Source organism: Drosophila arizonae, chromosome 3 (genome assembly GCF_054131065.1).
Source record: "Drosophila arizonae isolate 15081-1271.41 chromosome 3, UAZ_ARI_1.0, whole genome shotgun sequence".
Lineage (NCBI taxonomy): Eukaryota > Metazoa > Arthropoda > Insecta > Diptera > Drosophilidae > Drosophila > Drosophila arizonae.
In genome coordinates, this window is record NC_142923.1 from 4818603 (window position 1) to 4845037 (window position 26435).

Sequence of the window (26435 nt, forward strand, 5' to 3'; positions counted from 1 at the left end):
CTTTGAGTTTGTCGAAGTTGAAATTTTGTCTACGTCTTTATCCTTTGTGAAGCCCTCATTATTATATTTATTTATGAAAAATTTCAGAAATTGATTTAAAAATGTGCAAGTTGCTTACAATGCTTTGTATTAGGCATGTTAAATAATACCCTGTAAAATGGGAAGTAGAAGAAGAGTCTTATATGATATGGTATCAATATGCATAGCTTGACTTTATCAATGGCAATCTATGTAGGCTTTCACTTGAGCAAAGCTTTTTCATTATTGATGAATCTCAAGTTTGCATTTTAAGTAGAGCACTTAAAAGTTTCCTTATCCGCAGAGTTAAATATAAATTGAATTGTAGGGTATTTATTAGTCAATCAATGGTAAGGCATATCACTTGAACATGCTTTAGTTTCAATTTGTGTGACGCATTAATCAGCATTCGATTTGAATCTCATTATCAGGAGCCGCTCCACCCACTCTCCGTGGCACATATGAAGCACCGCCCAACCACAGAGCCGGCCAAGCGTTGCCAATAAATTTGAGCATCAAATGTTGAGTAATTTTTATCGTTGTCGTTTTTGTTGTTGTATTTGCTAGGGGGAAAGACAGAGAGCTGGTTTAATATGCAATCATTACTTAGAAACGAACAGGACCGAGATCCACCTGAGCGAAATTAGTATGCGAAGGCATGAAAATCATTAGGCGAGCATTTGTGTGGGTGTGTGTGTGTGTAACTGTAGCTCAGTCTGTGTGCTGGTGTGTGTGAGCTGGCTGCATTCGTGGGTGTCACTAATTAAATTATATACATAACAAGCAGTCAGTACTTGACTGTATAGAGCTCAATAGCCGACCGCTCTCTTTGTTGTGTGTCGGTGTCTGTGTGTGTGAGCTGGTGTATATTACCGCAGGTGTAATTAAAGCGCTCCTAATGCTATAAATTTCTGCCCGGTTTTGTATATCCCGTTGTGCGTTGGCTCATGCATAAACAATTTAAGCTCATTACCAGCCCAATGTGCAATGGACTTCACGTTTCAATTTTTTTTTTTTTTTTTTTGCGTTTTGCTGAGCGACAATCGGCTAAAAATAAACATGCGTCCACTTACTAATTAAAGCCATCCATGCTGTTACATATATACGTGATTATAGCCCAAAGGCAAATGACTTCTCTGTGGCCAGATTGTAGATTCGATAAAAATTATAGACTCTAGTTGAGAGTGTGCGGTCGGTCCCAGGCTGCCGTCATTAAGATGTTTAACTGGCCAGGCCTAAAAAAAGGAGTTGGAATGTTATAGAATGTGCTATAGTGGACGTGTGTATACCCTGTAATGAATTCTGCAGAAGTGTAAAAATGTGCAGCAAGAGGATTTAGCTGAGGGCTTTAGAGCATTCAGCAATCAGATGAGATGCATATCTTTGAATGTATAAGTGTTTTCATGTTGTCTTGTATATATATTTGGAGAGATTTATGTTTGCGATTAAATGTGTCTGTTGTCTGTAATAAGAATTTAAAATATCCTAAAATATTAATTAATAGTTTTCATACTCACATTTATTTCAGTTAGTAAAGAAGAAAAGTAAACTTAAATCGTTGGATTCTCCTCGAATGATATAGCTTTAAATATTTGATTTTTTATTTTCCATTTTTATTTATTTAATTTTTTTTTTTAATTTTGGATTTTTTATTTTAATTTTATTTAATTATTATTATTATTATTATTATTATTATTTTTTTTTTTTAAGATAATCTTTGTTTATTTTAATAGTTTTTCTTTTTCTTAACTTCTTTTGGAAATTAGTAATTTTTTCATTTCCTGAAATGATTCACAAATATAAAATAGTGACCCTTAAAATTAAATAAATAAATTAATGATATTCAGCCTTTAATTAGAACGTAAGTGAGCACTATATGCTTATATACTTATATAGATAGTATATTATTTATATTACTCTCTGTATCATACATATCTACATCCATATATATAGACCCACTGCACACCCGAGTCTATATTACCCAGTACCTCAAATTGTCTGCTCCTCTTCCCACTTGATATATAAAAAAATAAACATTTTTGCCATTTCCATTTGTGTTTCAGTTTTTTAATTCGAGAGGATTGCCAGCCTACGAATCGAGTGCGTTTCGAATGGAAACGGTAAATGGGGAAAAACTCGGTCCAAGCAATGGGTTAAATCGCTTGTAATTACGCTACATAAATTTTAAATAAGTATCCGTTTCTTTTCGCTGCTTTGTGCGTCGGCTTGCTGTGCCACAGGATACGCTTCCTTGAAGTTGCCTTTGTGTGTGTACGTGTGGGTGTGTGTGTGTGTTAATTGTGCCCGGTTAGAGCGACTTTGACTGCCAGTTTTGCGGTTGTTCGAGCTCAAGCACAATGCCAATTTCGAGCTTCATGTACTTTTAGTCGAGTTGACCTTTTACCAGTTTCTGCCTTTCTTTTTTTTTTTTTTTTTTTTTTTTTTTTGTGCACAGTCTGGGATGTCGTTTGCTCTGCTTTCGGCTTACATGCTAATTGTAGCCAAAAATCCTGTTTATTGTGTGCACATCAAACTTTTAGTGTTGGTAAGCGGCTTAGTATTCAAATTGAATGTAATACATTTTGGCTAAATTGCATGCGAGTAGGTCTTAACGCAAAGTCCTCGGGATTTCAGCTGACTTAAGCTGCCATTGCCAGGCACCGACCTCAGAGTGGGGCATTTAAATTGCGAAAGGGTTGCGCATGCTACCGTCGAGCGGGTCAACCATGTGGGTAGCTGGGCGAACGATGTGTTCCAGGCAATGAAAAAGTTGCCATCTACCATAATATGTCGGAGCTTATGTGCAGCTCATCGTCGTCATTATCATTATCGTAATGTTTCCCATCCAGTTGCGTTATCTGAAAGTGTATTACATCTATCAGATTATATCAGTCGCTGAAGTTGCGAGCTTCATTAAATTCGATTGCATTTGAAAAGGGAAACAAAGTTGGGCTCGAAATTATGTGAGATCATGAACCAAGTGTAGTTTACAGCTCGTGAAGCTGACTCGGATTGATAATGATATCGATAGGGTTTATGATAATGATCTGGAAAACGATAATTGTGGTTATAAGGAAAATGAAATGATAAAGAAATGACAATAATACTTATTAGTGCAATGATTTCTTAATGAATTGTGCTGATATCTTCGGAATTCTTGTACTCCGATAGTTCGTTCTTAAAGATTTGTCATCAGCCTGCCTAGATTCTCTATTTTATATTTGTATATGGAAACTATTTTCGGAATGTGAGTTGGTTATCTAGTCTGATGCTTAGTTTACAGTCTTTTGAGTTCTTATCATGCCTTCTCTTACTTATATCTTTCTCTCGGCTGACACTCCGCTCTTTAGAAAATCAATTTGAGACTTCAAAGTGTTTATTATATATGCTAAGATGATATATCACTAAGATGAACATTTCGGGCATTATACATTCAAGAGGTAAAAACTTAACATATGATATAGATATATAATAATTATGAATATTGTTAAGCACCAGTAATTAAGATAATGTTATTATAAATATATGATTTTTATATTTATGATGAAATTTATAATGAGAATCACAATAATGATAATAAGGCAAATATAAAAATAAAATAAAAAATAAAAAAATAAAAAAATAAAAAATAAAATGACAGAAATTATATAGAGCTTTCTTTTTTGATATAATAATAATAATAATAATTCAAATCCCTGAGAAAATCAAATTAAAAATACCAAAACATAAAGTTCCATGAATTCCCTGTTGCCCAACTTATTATGCTTCAAAGACTTTTAATTATTTTAAGCATTTCCATAATTAAAATACAAAAAAAAAAGAAAAAAAAAAAAAAAAAAAAAAAATGAGAGCACTTCACATTCAATGCGCGTAGATAAATTGCTGGCTCTGACAGAGAGACAGTCAGACAGACATAGGTCTCGGTGCGCGAGTTTACTTAATTTTCTTAATAAATTCACCTGTTTGCCATTGAAGACGACGCTGCGTTCGTGCTCAGAGCATATCCTGCCCGTTGGAAATGTTTTAAATAATCACATTAAGCATAACGCCTAGGCACCTCCCCTCACACACATGTACACGTACACACACACACGAGGCCATGTAAAGCGCATCAATTTCATGCCTTGAACAAAAATACTCAGCGACAACAAAAAAAGTAAATAAATGTGTGAGCAAAGGAAAAGAGAAAAGCAGAAAGGGAAACACGAAAGCGGAAAGGGGAGGGGGGAAAGGAGTTCCATCGCAAGGCATTAAAAATGGTTACGTATACGCCGAGTGGGCGGCGTTTGGCGAAAGCGGATATTGATAAATTCACGGCAATCAATAAAAAGTGATAAATGACAGTTGCGTGTAAGCAAAAGTCCAAAAAAAAAGAAACAATAATAAATAAATGAAAGAAAGCAATGAGAATCAGAAATAAGTAAACATTGTACGGGCATAAATTTAAACTTAACGAGTTCCAGGGAGTAGTGGGCGTTGGGATAGACCTTGCCCTTTTTTTTTTTTTTTTTTTTTTTTGAAACTCTGGCTTTAACACTCCGCACTCCACAGTCCCTTGCCTGCTGCTCGTCCCTGGGCGCTGTCAGGCGTTAATTGCAATTACTTGTTGGCGCAGATGCTTGACAATCGGCCCAGGGAGTAGGAGTAGAGAATGCATGTTTTCTAATTGCTTTCTAATATCAATTTCTCAAATGAATTCGCTTGAAAGCTTTGTGCTTGTGCTAGGCTCGCCTCGCTGGCGTTTGAGCATGCAAACTGTCCAAACATTTTTAAGTGAAAATACTAATTGCGACGCTCTGATACTCTGAGAAATTTCTTAGTATTTTTTTCTTTATTTTCATTTATTAGAAATTGATATTCAAGCCTTGAATAGTTGCTAGTTGAGTATAAATATCATAAAGATTCTCCCGAATGTAACTGTATGAATACATTTTAATATATCATTCATAATGAATTATGTAACAATTTAAATCATATTCAAAAGATAAAATTCCAATTTATATTTGTATTTATTGCGATGTAAATATCTTATATTAATTTAAAATGTCTAAGCTCAGTTAATTTCATTGGAAATATTACAAATGAGATTCTGATGAAGTTTACGGATGAAAGGATCTTTTTCTTGTATTTATAAATTTTGAAAACAAAAATAAAAAAATTTTTAATTATATTTTTAATTTTTATTTTGCATGAGTTTTTTTTCAGTTTTAGTTGTATTTTTATTTATTTTTTTCAATGGAGTTTTAAATAAAGTAATATTTAAAAAAATCATTTAAAAAAAATTTGATACACGTTTTTTCTTCTCTATTCTAAAAAGGAAAAAAAAAAAAAAAATATATATATATATATATATATATATATATATATATATATATATATATATATATATATATATATATATATATAAATATTTTTTTCCTATGAAATAATTAATGTAATGAATAACTCTACACTTAAAATCTGATTAAATAGTATAAATATGCTCACAAAGAGTATTCTGCGCAATCCAAGCATAACCGAACTTCAATAGATACATTCAAGTATATATATACATTCATAGATATGTATACACATAACTATTCCTTTTGTTATGGCGTATTGTTAGCCATTGTTGTCTCATGGCTGAGTGCACCGTTCTATTGGACAAAGGGTGTTTGTGTAGTGGCAGGTGCAGCAGAAGCAGCAGAAGCAGCAGCAGCAGTAGCAGCAGCATTTGAAAATCCAGGCAAACTGCTCGTTCTGTCTGTCTGCATTTGTTGACACAAAAACCAGTTGCTGTTATCAAATTGTTAACTGAAATAGGAAATCTTAGTTATGCATTTGTCCTACATAGTTGCCTGGCTCTACAAATGCTGTCATGTATCTATCCGTGTGCTTGTGTGTGTGTGTGTGTGTGTGTGTGTTGTTTGGCATCATTACACGCGTTTGTTAACTGTGATATGCCTTTTGTTTGGGCAGCAGTGTCCAGCTCGGTTTTTGTTGTCCTCTGTCTTTTGTGTCTTGTGGCCCTTTTTGAAATGGTCAATAAAATTGCCGTTGTTCTGCAGTCAAGCGCAAACTGCTTTCACTTGGACAGCAGCACAGCCCATATGACAGCCAATCACTGCAAATATAACAGTAAAAAAATAACATGCACAAACACACACACACACACACACTTTGAATATCTGCAGCGCAGTTCAAATTAAAAAGTCTACGAAGCATTCGCTCATTCATTCGATTTTAAGTGGGCAACCAAAGAGAAAAAGACAAAAAGCTGAAGGGTGGGAGGAAGGGAGAAAGTGAGAGCAGAGTATGCCAACCAATTAAGGAACAACTCATGCAACACACACATGCTCAAACACACACACACACACACGCATACACACATTGCATATGCCATTACGTGTTATAAGTTTTTTCATTTTATATGAGAGGCAAACAACTCAACTCGACTATTTTTCCTCGTATATATTTTCGTTTTCGTAATTGTTGTTTTATTATTGTTTTGATTGGTGGGCGTTTAAAATGGGGCGTGCTTGCATGAATATTTCAATAAGGCATAAGAGCATATGCATGTGCCAAGCAGGCGGTGTAATTCTACCAAAATTGTTCAGAATAATTTTAAAATTATTTGTGGCCTACTTTCAGGCGTGTCAATAATAATTGAGGGCCTTTCAATTGGCTGTATGTATAGGTGGTATATTTAAAATACTAAATAACTAACAGCCTTGAGTTTACTCCTTCTATAAAGTAGTTCACTTTAAGTCTCTTTCTGTATAGAGCAATTGCGCTATATCACTTAATTTTCGAAATTCTGTTGGCTGTTGCCAAGCTGTTTTATGGAAGGAACTGCGCTGTTTATTTTATTTTATCACGAATGGTCATAGAAAAACTGTCAGCGAATTGCCCGATAATTGAGACATAGACGCGCAGGCGAGTCTCAAAAAAAAAAAAAAAAAAAAAAAAAAAAAAAAAAGCCATAGGAAAAACTTGAAACGGGGCAAACGATACATTTGACTGGAAAAAGTGTCACTGTGCGCTAAAGCCTGAGCAATGCACTTGGAGAAAAGCGTAGTACTCAACTCAAAATGTGTGTATTATATATGTACAATTTTAAATAAAAATGTGAATAAATATGCGATATATATAAATAATAATATTTTTGTAGAAATTAGGAGTAATTAAAAACATGATTAATCTAAATATAAGCAATTTAATTTCATATTTTATTTTGCAAGTCTTGTGTATAAAAGAATAAATACTTACTTAAAAAAAAAAAAAAATTAAATGAGAAAAGTAAAAAAAAAAAAAATCTCGATAGCAATAAGAAATATTTAATTTTTAAATCGATAAAATATCAGGGATTAGATATAGATATTGAGCTGTGAATGTAAATATCTAAATATTCAAATATTTTTAAATATCTGATATTCATCATCCACATACATATACAATGAATGTCTCTTCATTTCTCTCAGTGTAGCTACATACATATAGAGATTGTTGTGGTCGACGCTTGTGTTGGCCAGCAGCCCTTTTGGCCCATCTTGTTGGCCAAAAGCAAAGGACACTTGAGCTGCGAAAGGCGCGATAACCATAAAAGTGTAGACAGAGACGGAGAGAGAAAGAGAGAGAGAGTGAGAGTGAGACAGAACAGTGAGTGCGAAAAAGAGTGAGAGCATGCAACTTTACTCTGTTGTTTGTTTTGTATGCCACTGTCCCCGTCCCAGCTCACTCTGCCCCGCTCCTTTGGCCGCCTCAGCTGCATCCCTCGGGCGTAACGTCTTTTGACACGTTTAATGGACTGCGCCTGGCTGGTTCGGGTTCGCTTACTGCAGCTCCTGCTAGAGCTCCGTCTCCAGCTACAGCTCCTGCTGCTCCTGCTGCTGCTGTTGCGGCCGCATTGCGGCCTGTTCTGCTGCATGCCACCTGCAGAAGTTGTCGCTGCGTCCGGCAGCAGGTAGCCGGCCTCAACGCACTTTGATTTTGCATTCCCTTTTTGCGCTGTCTTTGCCTTTTTGTATTTTTAATGGGCTCCTGCGCAGGCAAAAGCAAAAGTAAAAAAAAAAACACACATTTTTGGCCTTCACTTTAGCGTAAGCCAGCGATTACTTAGCGGCTGCTTCAGCGGCCGCTCTATGCGGCCACAGAGAATGACAAAACCGTTAGGAAAACAATGCTGAGTAGGGCATCTATTAATGCAGCGACTCACTTTTCATCACTGCAAATGCAGAGCGGCGGGCATATTGCAAGTCAGCGAGTAATTGAAAAGTTATTTAGCAAAATTTTGAACATAATTTTGATGATGATGATGATGATGATGGATATGAATGAAAATACTAATTGATTCGTAATTAATTTATAAGATATTTTGTGTAAGTTGCGTGAATATGTGTTTGATTTCGGTCTAGTATGTTAGACTATATTAGAAGTAATACAGACTTGGCATGTCTTTATGTAAGTATGTAATGACTGCCAGGAGATATGCAGAGAGAGGCTCTAAAAAGCACTTTCTAGAATGCCACAGCGTTTAGTCTAAGTATAAGGCTCAAGTGTTTTATTCGACATTGGGGATGATCGCTAATTTCTTAAGGCTCCTCCGCTTCCACATAAAAGCATCAAGTGGAGGCTGTCCATAATACAATTCTTCTTTTAATAAGCTCCCCTGAGATTATCTTGTCTTAAATATGTATAAGCACCATAAGTATAACATATTCTTATAAATTATAGATTAAATTTTTGTCTTTGTCTGCCTGTTCAAAAGTTAATTTGTTTTACATGTTGATTCATGAATTTTTCTAGCGACAAATTTACCTTTTTTTTCATTAATATAATTTTATTAATAATTTATAGTCCAATCAAATTAAATAAACGAAACCCTTAGATGGGGGCACAGAAATGATGGCTGTAAGAGTTGTTTGCTAACTTAGCTTCCAGCAATATTTTTTGTTAAAATTTAAGATACTCATTTATTACTGTTTGTATATGCACCGAGTGCTTAATAGAATACGTTCTGTATATAATGCATTATATATTCCGTAGGTATGAATCTATTTTGTATGGCTTCCATATCACTATTAAACTACAAATTTCAACTGTTTAACTTATTATATTAGAATAAAATATTATTTCCGTATTTATTTTTTTTTTTTGCCAAAATGTTTGAAATTCGGATCAGCATTAGTTTGATTCAGTCAACTGAAACAGTTGTCTCTGATATCTACGACATTTGCAAGTCAGATCTGTTAAATAAATGTGAGAAGTACATATAGACTTTAAGTTGTAAACTGTCGGTTAATGAGTATTTATGTTAACTCTCTGTAAGACTACACTATTTTTAAATGGGCATTTGCTTAGCTCTTGAACTTCGCTGATCTAAGATTATCTTGAGAACTAGTCCTAATTATGCTGTTTTAACTTTTACACACAATCTAGCCGCCTTTCACACACTCTCCCTGTCTCTTCCTCCTCATACCCTTGGCCCATGCCCTTGCTGCTTTGTTTTGGCAACGTTTGGCTGTTCCAAGAACTTTCCGTTTGGCTTTATTGCAGCTCGCTGATGAGCCGCATGACAATGAGCAATTGCCACGCCCCGCGCCGCAGCAGTTGTGGCGGCAGCACACACACACATGTCGCTCAACGACAAGAATAACAAGAACGACAACAACATGAGCAACATTGAAATTTTGTTGTCGACGCTGACAACGACAGGAAATTGTCAACAATGGCAAACCGCGTTGTCTGCGGATAATTTCGACATTTGGTGCTGGGCGTTGTTTTGCATTAATGCACGAGCGAGTAGCTCTAATCAGCTCCTGCTCTCTCTCTCTCTCTCTCTCTCTCTCTCTCTGTTTCTCTGTCTCTCTGTTAATGTTACGTCTTCAAGCTGAAAGAGGAAGAAGCTGAAATTCGCTGCAGCTGGCAAAGTGATTTATGAGCTTTTGTGTCGCAATCAAATGGCAGATCTTTCATTTCATTTGCCATAATCGAATCAATATTTGCTATCTGCCAGGCACCAAGCACTTCCTGCCCACACACACAGAGAGAGAGAGAGAGAGATACAGAAACAGAGTGAGAGAGAGAGAGAGAGACACAGAGACATAGAGAGAGACAGAGAGAGTCTCGCTTCTAATGCACTTCACTGATTTAGTGTTTGCGACATTTCCTGCTTCCCCTTTTTGTTGGTTTCCGTTGTGCTTGCAGCACTTGTTGTTATTGCTGCTGCTGCTGCTGTTGCTGCTGCTGCTGTTGTTGTTGCTGTTGCCGCTGGCAACCACTGCCACTGCCACCAGCAGTGTCATCATGTCGTCCACTTCAAAGCGCCATAATATCATCGTCTGACCGCGCTTTCATTGTCGCACACTTTTCACACTTTCACTGCGGCTAACTGCAACAACAACAAGAACAACAACAACAGCAACAACAGCAACTGCAGCAACAGCAGCAAAAAACTGTCTGACCATGGCGCACACTTTGCTGCGGCCTTTTCGGTTATCCTTTGGCTATTAAAGCGTAATTGACACTTGCTCCAGTTAGCCAACACTTCGTTTTGTTATTGTTCCTTGGACATGCGACTTATTCCAACTCTTTAACCCCCCCCCCTCTCTCTCTCTCTTTCTCTCTCTCTCTCTCTCTCTCACTCTTTCTTACTCTCTATGGCTCCCTGGTTTACTGTTCTCTGCTCGTTTGAGCTGTCAGCTGCTGCTGGCTGCAATTGATGCCATTTTATTAGGGCTTGGAATAGCAAATGATCTTTATAAGTTTTAAAAAATGTATTTCAGTATTGTTTTTGTTACTAATTGAATAATACTAATTGAAGTTCCGGGGATTTCGGTGGCTTTTTAGTGATATTCTAAATTATTTAAGGTGTAGAGCAATGCATAAAAAATAAAAAACGTACAATATATAATTTTAGATGGTAGATGAATATATTATGATTAAGTTTTGTCACTGTGAATAAGTTTTGTGCATATACGTTTGGTAAGTTAAAGACCAAGTCAATTTGGAAGACTATAATATTATCAGAACTTAAGTTGAATAAAAGCTCAGTAAATGAGCTTTACAAATATCAAATATTTATTTTGTAAGAAACTTTTCTATAAGCAAGATTTCAGCCTAATTAAAGTTGCGGTGAGCTAAAGGCTCACTAAGTAATTGAAACAAAGGGACTTAAAATGGTAACTAGAAAACTAATTGTAAATATGTAAGCAAGTGCATGCAAAATATGAATTTGCCACTGACTGGAAAATGCCTTCAGATTCTCATGTTAAATGAAATGTGAAAATTTTCCTTACAAAAACTTCATCTCAATTATAGATCTGATTCACATCCTTCTCAAGTGCTAGCTTTTCTGATATTTTCACTTCATCTGAAGCCCTTTAAACACTTTTCAATAAACTAAAAGAGTTGCAATAAATAATATAAAACAGTTTTAGTACGCAATAAAACAAAATTCGAAGTATTCAAGTATTCAGGTTAAGCTTTGAGCAGCTGTTGGTTCCAGCTATTTACACAGCCATATATCGAAGGTCGAGCATTGCACTGGAGATGGCATCTGTAAAACATTTATGCTCATATGTTTTTGCGGGAGTTACACAGGCGGCTGCGCTTTTGCTTTTGCCTTTGCCTTTGCCTTTGGCTTGGCAGGTGCAGCTGCAGCAGCCGCTGGTGAAGCAGAGCAACGAACCTGAAAACCGTATCAATTACTTATCGAATCGAGCAAAACCCAAAAGGACTTTTACGATGCTTGCATGTGTGTGTGTCAAACTATTTGCTGCAGCTGCATAAGCAAACATAAATGAAATGTCAATGTAAACAACACGCAGAAAAATGAATTCTTAATAAAAAAATATGAGAGAGAGAGGGACAGAGGGAGACAGATAGAGAGAGAGAGAGAGAGCATGCTGGCAAGTTGAGCTGAGGCCAGGGGCAGAAATTGTGTTGCATACATCAAGGCACTCGAGTAGCACAAAAGGGAAGAAGAAGCTGTTGCTGCTGTTGCTTCTGCTCCTGCTGTTGCTATTGCTGCTGTTGCTGCATTGCAAATACATAAACACTGTCTGATATTATTCCAGTGCCAGCTGCGCACAGCAGCCACCTAACGCAATCCTGGCCCCGCAACGTGCAGAAAAGGGCAACACGTCCTGTGGATCAGCGCTGAGGCATGTGACAGCTGCAGTCATTGACAGGCAGCATGGCAACAGGCAGAGCGGCGCATAGAGTATCTGCTCGTCGTCTACATCTTTGCACCGTCGATACATTAAATATTCAAAATATTGTAAACGTTGAACGCGAACTGCAAACGGGAGTTCTTTAGATAGAGAAAATGCAGCATTCGATGTGCATAATTTCCACTTCGATTTGTCCAATGCAAAAATGTCACATGCTGTACTACTCTACCTCTATCTCTCTCTGTCTCTCTCTCTCTCTCTCAATTTTTTTTAGCATTTCCTCCATCTCTGTCTGGCCGCACTGTGAATTATTTATATGCTGTGTGTTCTGTTTGCTCAGCAAATTTAACAGCTTATTAATAATGCATTTCTTTCCTGCTGACTTGCAATCCCTTACAATTTGTTGCCAGTTGCCGAATCAGACTATCCCTAACCATGCACAAATTTCAATATATGTATACACATATACAGTAGTCTGTATGTATCTGTTGGCCCTGTCTGCCATTGATTACTTTAGTGGCTTCTCGCTCAAATCTGAGCTGTCAATAATTTTGCGATTATCCGAATTATTTTGTGTCTATTCGCCTGTCGGTCTCTCTGTCTAACTGTCTGTCTGTCTGTCTGTCTATACGTTTGTCTGCCTTGTCTAGCCGAGCTCAGCGCAAATTTCCAAAATTCGCAAATTTCAACAATAAGTCAGTACAAAATTATGATGTTCTGTCTGTGCATCCAAATTTTGGCAACACATACTACACTGGGCAACAAACAACTAGAACTGTAACGAAATATATAAATATAAAACGAATTAATAAATGTAAAAAATAGAAGCATTCAATTTAAAAATAATTACAGTTGAATTCGGTTATAACGACTCCGCTTATAGCTACCCAACAATAATTCTGGTCTACAGACAAATTTATATGAGCGCACTTACACGGCTAGAGCGTCTTCCGGGTATAACGACAGTCCTTTGAGCGTCGTTATAGCCGTGTATTACCATATATACAAATATAAAGAAAACAATAAATTTTTAAAAAGAAAAAAAAAAGAAAAACAAAATTAAATAAAATCGTATATTTTAAAAAATAATAATAAAAAATATTATGTATTAAAAAAAAACTTTTGTATATTAATATTGTTATCTTTGTGCTAAAAATTGAATTATAAAAAAAAAAAATTATACATATATAAAAAAGAAACTTCATAAGTAAATAATATTATTATCTGAGTGCTAAAAATAAATTTAATAAAATCTATTTACTTAACTTGTTATATTTAAATATTTAATACGTTTGTTGAAATCAATTCAACTTTTTTATTTTATTTTTATTTTTTTTACTTATTAGTAAATTTTATTAAAAATTTATTATACACTCTTGTCTGAAAATCTCTTTCAAATCCCATCTGACCCATCAATTTTTACATCAATTTTGAGCCATTTCGAAGCCCCTTTACAACTTCCTTTTTAATTTCAGTCTTTGCAAATCAGTTAACTGTGCGAAATTACAGCCTTTGAGTATTTACGGATTGCAGCCACTGTAAGTCAGTTGCCGCCCACAGCTTTTTGTCTAAGCGTCGCCTCCACTGATAACCATAACTCACATTCAGCGTCGCCCGCCGTTACCCCTCTCCCTGTTCGTATGTCTGCCTCTGCTGTCTGTTGCGCGCGTTTTTGATTGACAGACAACAGCGAGAACAGGCGGCTCACAAAAACTGCCGAGTGTTGTATTTTTGAAGTGCAGTGAAAAATCGTGGGACTTCTTTTCGTATTTTCACTTATTGCTGTGCTGTTTGTTATGTAAATTCAAAGCGAAGTTTGATCAACTATGGCATGGGTATGTAATGCCAGACATAAGTAAATTTCTTACATATTTTATTGAGGCAAGCATTCAACTTGGAGGCGAAGCTCTAGCAAATATCCATTACACCCACTAGAATGTGTATGTATCAATCACAGAGTCTATTCCTATATAAATGAAGTATATATATATTTATGGTATAGGGTATCTATTAGTCTTACACATTTATCGTATGTACGGCAGTTCATTTTTTCTTTTTGGGTAATTGAACTGTAAGTACTTCTTTCTCTGTGCAGTGCTGAGATATTTCGTGTAGCCAACTGCCACGCCCCCGCATGCACAGTCGTAACAGCCCCTCCTCCTCCCCCCCTGCCAAAGCAATTGTCTGGCTTTTAGGCAAATGTGTGGAGCGCACCGTGCGCAAACAGTAAATAAAGTTTAAAATTCAATTACAAGGCAATGGCTCACATGTTGATTGTCTGACTGGCTAACTGACTGACTAGCTGACTAACTGACTCGCTGGCTGATTGACTGATTGACTGACTGATGGAGTGATGTAGCAGTACTGATTGACTGGCTAGCTGGGCAAAGCAAATGATAGAGAGCAATGCAAGCGACTGGGATTGCCTTTTGTCATGCTGCAAAATCAAATCCTTTATTGCTGCCTGCTTGCTGTTGGATCAATTAACGCTGAATGTGTGTGTAAAGGCAAGACCGCAAAAGCCACATACGCATACACACGCACACACACACACACACGCACACATAGACACATCCAACTGGGAGCACTAGAAGCTGGCGAGTGGTGCAGCGCCAACCACTGACAACCACTCAACTGCTGCAGTTTTTCGTTTAACAATTTGCGTATGTATGTGTGTGTGTGTGCGAGTGTCTGTGAGAGTGTTGACAGTGCAATCGGAATGTGCAGGCGCTGGACACTGCCCAGGCGAACAGTTTTGCGGTAAAACGTTAATTTTCCTACCGAGCACTTGTCAACACTGGCACAGCAGAGAGCATCGCGGTTTATTGTGCCAATTGCCATCGACCGAAAATGCTCCCAATGAAAATTGAAAATTTGTTGCAAAATTCATCCGCTGTCCATTACAAAGAAGGCGAAAAAAGAGAGTGCACGTATATATACATAAAAAGTATACATTAGCTTTACAGTTATTTCACAAAGTACTGTTAAAATTGCAAATTTTCCATATATATTTCAAGGTGCGTCGCTGGGAGCCGAAATTTACCCCAAGTGTTTGCTTACATGGAAGTACTTTGGTAAATATCAATTAAAACTGATTTACCCTCAGTTAAGCGAGCGTGTATGTGTGAGAGAGCCGGAGTGTGTGTGTGTGTGTATGTGTGCGTCTGTGTGGGTGAGTTGATTTGGGCAGCGAGTCCCCGTTAATCCAAATCCAACATTCAATTGGGGCAAAACCGAATTTTTGTGGCTTTGCCTTTGCCTTGTACTTGAGCCAGGTATGCTGCTAACAACTATTCATTCATTTTTTTCCTTCTCTGCTGCTTTTGCCCGCTTCTTGTTTTTGGCTTTCAAATGTCTCTGTGGGTTGCAACTGAGTTAGCACTTTGCTCAGCTCCCCTCATGGCAGTTAATTAATTTTCAAGCAGCTGCCTAATCGTATTTGCATTTGAGTGTATATTGAGTATACGCAGAGTATGATTGTGAATTAAGTATGGACTTATGCTTTGATGCGGGAAAAATAACAGACTCATTTAAATATGTGAATAAAAAATACTCTGATTAAATTTAATTAATTGCTTAAATATTATTTAAAAAACAAAAAATTTTAATTATATTATAAAAACAAGTTAATAAAATAAATATATTTTCTTTGACCGATCAAAGCTTTACAAAATCTCTTTATCGTCATATTTGCTGTATGAATTAATAATTATCAAAGTAAATCAATAGTTTTAAAAAAATTAAAATATTTTTTATGAAATCTTTATAAATTTGATTTTAAAAACAAATTTGTAATTAAACTTTAATATAAATCAGTTTAATATCGCTGACTGATATTGCACTTTGTAAAATTTAACACATTTGTTTGCATAAAACAAGAAATAATAAAAAGAAAACAATTTATTTGCAGAGCAAAAAGAAAAAAAAAAATATATATTATAAAAAAATGGCAAAACAATGTGAGGCAATGGCAAATGTGCTCTATTTGAACATTGTGTATAAGTAAAAACTTGTTGTGCGCCCATTGTTATAGTTGTTTATATATATTTTTTCTGTTCAGGTTGTTGCAACTGTGGCACACCTGAAAATGCACGATTGCAGCGGTTTATGTGATTGCGCAATATGCGGGCCAGCAACGAACAGCGCGCGGAGCAGTCAAGAAGCGCCAACAAAGTAAGCTATATAAGCACACAAATACACGCCAACATACATATATTTACATTCATATATACATATATATTTGTAATAAGAACAACAAAGAACATTTTGTGTGCCTGTTGTAAACGGCATTGCAATGGCAACGTATTTATTTTTTAGTTGTGGGCCAGCAGAAAAGTATGCTACGATTTTATACTTGACTGCTTGCTTGGCCAGGCACAGACACACACACACACACATACACCCACACATACACACATACACATATACACTCATACACACAGTATGGTATGAGCCGATGGCTGTGCATTGATAAGACTATGGCAGTCCATTATGCAGCTCACTTGGCACGGCCCACAAAAATTGTATTGAAGCTGATAAGCGAATAGTGTGTGGAATTCTTAGTTTTCTTTTGCTCTGCTTTTTGGCCAAATTAAAGTTGGCTTGAATTTGCTCAAAATAAATGTGAATTAAAAGTGCATCAATTTAGAAAATGTAAAAGTGCCAAAAAACGGCTCTTCTATGCAATTCTCATTTGTGAATGTATGAGTGAATGAATATATGTATCTTTGAATGAATGAATTTATGATTGCATTGAATGTATAAATGTATGAATTCCTGATTGCATGAGTGATTGAATGTATAAATGTATGAATGAATGAATGTATGAATGTATGAATGTATGAATGAATGAATGAATGAATGAATTAATGAATATATATATGAATGTTGGAGTGTTAGAATGTATGAGTGTATGAATGTATGATTGTATGATGAATGTATAAGATGAAATATGTATTATGAATCAAGAATACACATGTGTATAAATGCACGTCGAGATTTTTATAATCGATGCTTTTCTAGGTGATTCTCATGAATTCAGCCAAGCCCTTTAGGTATCCGCTGATTTGAATTCTAATGCCTGATTTTCTTTACCTCTTTAACTTCGGTCTTTTCCTTTCATTATAATATTGTCTCCTGCCCTTACCTCATCTCTCATGCTCTCTCTTTCTCTCTCTAAACATCGACTTACTGCTTTACGCATTTCCATGGTATTTAAATACAGTTTAGGCCGTGTTTGCTTTTATTTTAATTGTGAGTTTTAAGGCTTAGTGAAATTCTTAATTGAAATTAATATTTACAATTAATAAGAATATTTGTAGAGACCATGGCGAAGGGGCCACGGGTTATGCCAATAGTTAATTGCTTTTCGAATTCGCTTTCGAAAGCCAATTGAAATGTTTGAATTAGGTGTTCATAACATTTAATTAGCTGGAAATTGAATATAGCATTTAATACCGACGGAGGGCTGAAAGCTTTTGGCATAAACTTAAAAATTCGGTTCATTAAATTTTGCTGATTTGGCCGAAACATCAATTCGTGTTTGCATTTGCTGGCTTACGCACAATTTGGCTACAATTTGGCCCCCAAAAAGCGTTTGCCGACAAAATTGCACAATTTGCATTATATGCATTATGAAAATGAAAATAGTATTTTCATGTGGCTTTGGCGGGAGTCAAAGTGGAACCGGAACATGAGGACGAAACATTGCAAATTAAAGTGCCGGACATTAAATACTCTGCTGCGATTGAAGAATACTCAACGATAATGCAATAAAATGAAATGTACTTACAAATTGGAAGATAATGTCGAAAGGATACACAAATAATATACATAATTTGAATTAATTTCTATTTTGCCTCTATGTTATTTGCTAAAATAAAAATTATGAGAGCAATGTTTTTGCAATAAAAAATTTTCCAGAATGATTATAGAATATATAGAAAAAAGTTGTTTTTCTTTCGATTTTTCTATATTTTATGTATTTATAAATATATTTTTTCCTAAAGCAAAATTTCAAATACTTTTTTTTTTTTTTTTTTTTTTTTTTTTTTTTTAATAGTAAAAAATAAAAGTTAAAAGTTATTCGAACTTCCATCAAATCACATAACGAAATTTCACATACTCTTCAATAAGGCCACATAAAAAATCAAACTCGATTGCAATAGAATTCATTTAGTGTAACAAGCATAAAATCAATAATAATAATAATAATAATAATATGTGCGTAATATAAGGCAATTAAAACGCAATAGCCACGAAATGTTTTGCTCTTGTAGTTGTTGCTTTTGTTGTTGTTTTCCATTTCCCATTCTGTGTCTTTTGTCGAACTAATGCTGCAAGCGTGTTGCACGCATTTTAATGCAAAACTACAACAACAACAACGAGAACAGCAACAACAACAACAACAACGAACTGCCAAGGGATAATTGATGCATTAGCTGTAATATTTGCGGATTCTTAATGCCACTCGAACCACACCCACAGCGAAAATAGAGAAGAGAAGAGTAAAAAATAAAAAAATACCAAAAATAATACCAATGTCAACTGTCGCGCTGCATTCATAAATCAAATGAGCTGAAATGCGTTTTCAATGTTTTTCGCCTGCATGTTGATAATCATTATGTGATATTTGTTAGCGTGGGTGGCCGAGGGGGGCTGAGTGGGCGTGGGAGTGGGAGTGGGCCGAGCGCTTAGCTAACAAAATATTCATAATGCGGCTTACATGTCGTATGCGTGATGTGTTATTCTTTTTGTGGCATTTGGTGCGGCGAGTGCTGTTACACCCACACCCACACACATACACACACATATTTTGGCTTTGATGTCTGCGCATTAGCTGCCGCCACGCGTTAACAGAGATATTCACGTACCGGCTGCAGATCGACTGCATTCGTGCATATTCAAATTGACGCAAATTGAAATGAATATTTGCTGTTTGCCAATTTAGCAAATAATCCACTCACCGTTTGTCAGGTGGCCTGCATTGCCCTCGCCTCCGCTTCTAGTGGGAATAACACGCGTGCAGAGTGCTCGCTGAACGAGCATCAATGTGTTGGCAATGGCCTCATCAAATTACAAAAATCGCTGACTGTCTATCATGAAACTTAATAAGATTATTTCTGATTTTCCGATTGGGGTTTGTTTTAAAAATACATTTTTAGGGTGTTGATTATGGCACTGAAATATGAAATGTTGCTTAGGTAGTATAAAGCTGAAAAGCATTTAGGGTTTACCCTAAATTAGCGAAATGTTCGAGTGAAAGGAGTAGGATTAGAAATGGCATACAGACTCAATTAGTGTGACTATCTAATATCTTATAATATCAATTCTGTTCAAACGTGCATTTAATACTGCTGCTATTGACAATTTGAACAGTATTGAAAATAAATTTATTTGGATTTAATTATTATTATAATAATTTATAGAAATATAATAATTTTTAAATATATTCAAAAATAACTGCTTTGCACATGTGAAAAGAACTAGAGAAAGTAACTCTCTTTGTTCTGTATTTAAAATCCCAGCCCATTTATTATCTCAAATTCTATTCTTAAGCAGATTATATATTGAATATATTGAATCGTAACCTAAGCTTTTTTTTAGAGTTCTAAGTAAATTGTTAAGACTTTAACAGCTATAATATATTTTTCTTAGAACTATGAAATATTTTTCTATTAAATATAAATAAAATATTTTTTTATTTCATTTTATTTATTTATTTATTTTTTTTTATTAAATTATATAAATTCTTAGTTCCAACTAAAAATATTTTGCCAAAGCCAAGTGAACTTCTGTGATTCTGTTTCTGATTCTGGTGAATTCTTACAAGTTGTTCATTAGCAAATTTTATTCAAGATAGATTTTTTTTTTTTTTAATTCTAAGAACTTTTAAATGTAAATTGTTTTTAAAGATTTATTTTTGATAAATTATATGATTATTATTTTTATTACCTATATATGTAAATTGCATTTAAAGTAGATTTAATTACATATTATTTGTAATACCATTAATATTATTTAAAATGCACTTTTAGCACAAAGGCAAATTGAATAATGAAACAGAAAGGAAGGAAAAAATTGCCATTAAGCTGATTAAATTGATTATTTGTTACCTTTTTATATGAGCTTTGGTGGTTTTATGTGCATATACATATAGCTCATTTCATTGACGTGTTTCTTCCAGTTTAAGTACTCCATTAAGGCGGCGAAATGTCAAGGATAATTTCCCTAAGCGAAATAATGCTAAATAATTTAATCAAGTCTAATATGCGGGCTCTTTCCGCTTTTTTGCGGGCCTTTCTTCGTCTTCTCCTTCTACGCCGGTCGAGGGGACCGGCAAATCAATTTTAATCAATTTCGCTGGTGTGCCACGCCCCCAAGTGCTCGCAAATAATTGATTTGCCAGGCATTTGAGGCGCAAATCGCAGACAATCAATTTGCTGCGCGAGAAGATGTTGTCGAGCCGGGATAAGTGAATGAATGAGGGGACCACTGGGATAGGGAGCGGCGCTGCTTGCAGGCTCAAGCAAATTAAGGACAATTATTTCAATTAACCAAGTGCAAACAAATCGAATCGGCGTTAGGCAAACAACAATACAAATGCAAAAAATCGAAAAAGGAACGGGCATTAACGACTGCAGAATGCTCGTTAGGGAATGAGAAAATTAATTTGCTTAAGGTTAAGCTCTGACACCTATATACTCGCTTTTCACTTTGCGAACGAAACTAAACACCAAACGTTTTTCGATTGCAGATTTGCCGAACTTTTCTTATTCATTTTATTTTTTGATGTTGTTGTTGTTATTGTGCCATCTTTCGGTTGTTTGCCTGTTGAATTGCAAATAATTTAGCTGGCGAGTTTGTTTAGGCTTTAATTAATAATGAATTGAGGAACTCATTACGCGGCAGCAAACAAAACGCAGCCCAGTTCCGCAGTGAGTCGCCTCTTCTTGTGGGCGGGCGCACCCACACATTGCACGCTAATCACAATGGTGCTCGACGAGTGTATTGTGAATGGGTTGGCAACGCCAGCTACTTACCTAATGAACCTGTTGAGGTACCCTCATTCAATTTGCGGCGCTCTTCCGCTAGATCAACAGGCAAATAAACTTGCCAAGATGCTAACCGAAATACTCGCAACAATTCACATATTTATGTGACTCACTGTATGCGTGTGTGTGTCTGTGCGTGTGTGTGTGTGTGTGTGTGGTTTATTACGCTGCTCTTGGCAATTATATTTGTTACCCAATTAGCGTAAAATTGTGTTTATTGGCAGCAGAGGACTGCGGCACACGTAAAGGCCGCATTGAATTACCTAATGAAGTTGTAACCAGACTAGTTGTGGCTTTAGTTGTTGCGATACCCTGTAAACGCTGCGAATTGTGTCGTGATGAGTGTAGTGCAGATCTAGGATCTAGAGTAACTACAAATTGTAGTAAAGAGTTACGATTGTCTCTTGATTTGAGTGTAATAATTTTCAAATATAATTTTTAACTCAGTTTACTTGTGAATTGTTTTTATATTGTACATGCCTGTCTAAATGTGCCTAGCCTCATTCCAGGGTATACATCAGTCAGTCGCTTGCAGCTCTCATTGCTGCTACAAGTACCTTTTGTTGTTATTGTTATAGCTGGACTACTCCGACGATTCGCTGCATGTGTGTGTATCTATTAGTTTGCAAACATCGCACACACACACACATACTCGCACACACACACTTAGATATGGGCGTGGCAGAAGCACTGCCTAAATAAATGGCGCTTGCTGCTCTTGTTGCTTTAGCTGAGCTGCCATAACTTCTTAGCTTCGCTCCATGGACAATGGAAGCTGTTGTAGTAATTGCTGTTGTTTTTGTTGTTGTTGTTCGCATAGGTGTTATGGCTAATGCTTTGGCTAAAATATCTAATTAAGAATGCTTCTGCTCCCTTGCTATAAATCGTCAGAGGGCTCTGCCTGCGGCGATTATTTTATCTGAGACCAATGGGCTGCAGTTTCTTCTCTTCTGTTTATTTTTTCTTCCTAAATCAGAGTTGTGAGCGAAGTTTAAGTGTTGGTTAACAACATAAAGGTGGCTGAATACGTGCTGCAAATGTTACCATATAAATTAAACATTTTCAGTAGAAAGAGCTGCTTGGGTCTTAGAAAACGTTTTTGTGAGTGAACCACTCGGCGTATACTTGATTTGCCTTTGGCATTTTGTACTGTGAAATTAACCTTTTGTTTGGAACCAGCACAATTGGCGCCCATTATTTGACTCCAGTCTCTGACTAAAGCCCTTTTAAAGTATTATTTGGCCAGGCAATTGTTAAATATAAGATAAGTTCGCCCGTTCCGCGCTCGCTTTGTTTTGCAGTTAAATCATTTGGAATTAATTAAAAGTTGCCAAGGCAATTAATACACTAAGCCAGAGATGTTTGTGGACTTTGTTTGGCATGTTTTATGCTCGTGCAGGAAATGAAAGCGAGTCCATTGGCTTTTTGCACAATGATGGAGCTCATGTCCGGCCAACTGTTTGTCGGTCTGTATAAAGACTTGGAATATAATAATGGGTTATTATGTAAATATATTTCCTAGGTATAACATTCAGCTGCTGTAGACACTTGATTACGTATATAAAATACATATATTCCAAAGGGAATATGAATGTGTCTAGGAAATACGCCTAACTTGATTCGGTATATGATCTTCGTTCAGATAATATCTTCAGATTTGCTATGGGCATTTAACAATAGTTGATAATCTCCACAAATCGATTTAAATCTCAATATGTATATATGTATATAAATATGATCTATATTATATGATTATTATTATCATTTCCATGCTATTCAAATAAAATATATATGTTAACTATATATATATACACTCCACAAAGATGGTACTTTGAAAATGCGTTTCCACATAACTCATTATGGGCGTGGCATATTTATTAGTTGTATTAAAAATAGAACTTCTGCTGAGCTGTGGCTCTTTCCATGCAAGTAGACTTAATTATAATTTTTTCTATTAAGATTATTAATTTTCTCTATTTTCTGATTAGTTCCTATTGGGTGGAGTAAGTATTATTTATATTTATTTTGCTTTTGACATACAAATTTAATTTCTTTTTATTTTGTATAATAATTATTTAGTAATAAATACTTTGTATGTATTTTAATTTTTTGTATTCTTGCAAATTAAATTTTGTTCATAACCATTAACAAGCATTGTGCAGTCGGTTAAGCCCACTTTCTCTTTTTATCTCTCTCCCTCTCTCTCTCTCTCTCTCTCTCTTTCTCTCTCTCTCTGTTCCTAGCGAAATATATATATTTATTTATTTTAATGATGAGGTATGCGATTTGCATTTCTATTTTCTTTGATTTAAATAACTTAACGACTTGCGCATAAATTTCAAATTTAGGTACATTTGCTGATAATTGCTAAATTTAGTTGGAGTGAGATAAGTAATAAAACCATTTACAGACCGGATTTGCTTAGCTACTGATAAGGCGCTTCGCGCATCTAAAAAAATCTGGTTATGGAACAGAACGGAAGCTATTATTGAATACAAATTTGATTAAATATATATGTATAAGAATAGATAAATGTGCCCAAATCGCCACAGTTTGTTTTTGGTATTTTTAATCTGCTTATATAACATTTAAGCCATATCTATAACAAATTGAAACCTATCAATGATAACCGATTAACTCAGTTTTTCTTCACTTCAGTTTGACATTCATAAAGTTGTTTATAAACGAGTAAATTCTTATCAATATTCATTCAAGTGTGTATATCAATAAAAAAAACCCAAATACCATAACATAAAAACCTATTATTATTTTTTATATTTGTAGTTAAAAATTCAGGCAAAGCTGATAAACTATTTTAGTTAGCAAGTGCTTTATATGATATCGGACCCCCGACTGCTTATCTCCTCTCTCTTCTTCTACCCTTACGCTGTGAACTATGTGGCCACACAGACGTTAACTTCCAATAGAGACTGTTGCTATGTACATTTATATACGATTCACGCCAACGACAGACAGACAGACAGACAGACAGACAGCAGCAGCAACTCTAAAGGCGCTCAAACCCAAGGCATGCATGATTTATATGTGCTTATTTATGTAGCCTTTGCTCAGTGGGAGTTTTTCAACCCATTCCATGCCTGCGCCTTAGCCTCAGTCTTAGCCTTAGCCACTGCCCATGGTTCAGCTTGTTTAGCTGGCAAACGCATAGGCATTTGCTTTTGTCTTTGCTAACCAGACAATTATTTATTAGCTTCGGTTGCGGTTGCGATTCCCATGTAGTCTTTCCCAGTGTGCGTGTGTGTGTGCGAGCGAGAGAGAGTGTTTATGTGTGTGTGTGTTTGTGTGTGCTTTGTTTTGCTGTCTGCTTAAGACAGCTTAAGATAGCAGGTCAGACGCGGACGAAGCGCTGTTGAAAAATTCATTTTCATGTTTCTCTCAGCTTAAGTAATTTTTCATAAACATTCGTCGCAGCAGCAGCAGGAGTCGGGCTTGTCGCTTGTTGCGCTTACCCGAAACAGAACAGAGAAAAAAAGTGAATTTAATTTCAGCTACTTATGCATACTTGGCAGTTGTAAGCAGCTTAGCCCGCTGCAAAACACTGGGCTGAACGTGCCATATGCCTTTCACATCAATCATACGCCATGTGAGCTGCCGCTGCTGCTGCATTTAAAATGTCAATTACTCGGCAAAAAAGGACGAGGTCCAGCCAATGCTCGTTGCTCGTTTATGACCAGCTCAATTAACCATGTTTCAGTCGCTATTCATTTTTTTTTTTTTTTTTTAATTCTTTTATTTCAGCTGCTTTTGTTGACCATTAAATAGCTTTAATGGCGCTCGTTTGGACGGCGTCTCCGTCTTGCGCTGGCATTTAACTCTTACACTCATTTATCATCCTTTGAAAGCCTGCAGTCTGTGTATGTGTGTGAATGAATTGGCTTGTTGTGTGCGTGTGTCTTTAGTAGAGTTGAGCATCGTTTATTTTAAACATTTTTATTGCACATATTTCGCGTTTCATTGCAATAACTGTTGCCTCCATCCACCTCTACCTCTTTCACTTTCTCTGTCTCCCTCCCCACTTTTTTTTTTTTTTTTTTGTAAGCTTAAGTCGTAATCGTATAGCCATATGGGCACTTAAAATGATGGACCTCCAGCAAATTGGCAACTTGTTTCCGTTTGTTTTCTCTGCCATTTATAACGGACTGTGAATTAATTGCGCATACGCCGTGTGTCACACGTCCGTATGCCATGACTGAGTGCTCAGTGCTTTTCTTTTTGCTGCCGCTGCTGCCGCTGCTGCCGTTGCTGTTGTTGTTGCTGACTTGATGCCACCTTAAGCATTCACATAAGTAGATTCCAGTTGTGTGTGTATCGCACTCTCTGTCGCAGCTGACACGTTGCCATAGCATAACTCACTTCGTCGACTACAGACTTTCGTTGCCTTTCAATGAGGTCAACTGGTTGGGGCATTTATCCCCAACCGGGGCGCTGCTAAGGCAAATGAATGATTAACTAAGCATTGGACTCTGTCTTAATAGGATATTTTTTTTTTTTTTTTTTTTTTTGTTGGGCTGAGGTAGGAAAAAATGCTTTATGCACCGTCAGTCATGTCGTCACTTTGACCGGTGTGTCGGACTGCATAACTGCTTACCGACTAAAAAATCCTCCTCTTCTGGGGCTCAAATCCACCTTGGAACCAGGAGATATCCCGCATTAACCTTCAAGGTGGAACCCCATTGTGTGCTCTAAATGAGCGTTGCCCTCTGTGTGCCTGCGTCCAGGTCATACTTCTTCCGCCGCAGAACCTTTTCGGCGAAGTCATAGACTTTTTTCCAAGCGTCTATGCTGCTGCACATTTGCTGTACTAACGTCTCTACTTTGACTTCACCTACTGTATCTGCCAGGTCGATTCTTTCTTCCGACCATCTTTTGCAATTGAAGAAGGTGTGTTCTGCATCGTCCATTGCATTTTCGCAGTAAATGCAGCTGGATTCGGCAGTTTTCCCCATTTTATTTAGGTACTTTCGAAAGTATCCATGTCCGGAGAGTAGTTGTGTCAAATAGAAAGACGTTTCACCGTGCTTTCTATTTATCCACTGCTCCAGATCGGGGATTATTTTAGCGGTCCATCTTCCATACCTTTCGCATGACCATCTCGCCTTCCACGAGACTATGGTTTGCTGTCGTATGCTCTTTGCCGCATGTTCTGAGTATTCTCCTCTTTGCCGAAGATTCCATATTTTTTTGCGCTCTT

The 26435-nt window shown here is 36.3% G+C and overlaps 1 long non-coding RNA gene across 1 annotated transcript; it reads right to left on the bottom strand.

Moving 5' to 3' along the window:
* Positions 1-19349, bottom strand: LOC149269608 (uncharacterized). The gene is made up of 4 exons (XR_016269131.1): positions 19136-19349; positions 1536-1799; positions 1092-1253; positions 1-581 (listed from the first exon to the last, which is right to left on the bottom strand). It is a non-coding gene; the product is annotated as an uncharacterized LOC149269608 (long non-coding RNA).
* Positions 19350-26435: the final 7086 nt, after the last annotated feature.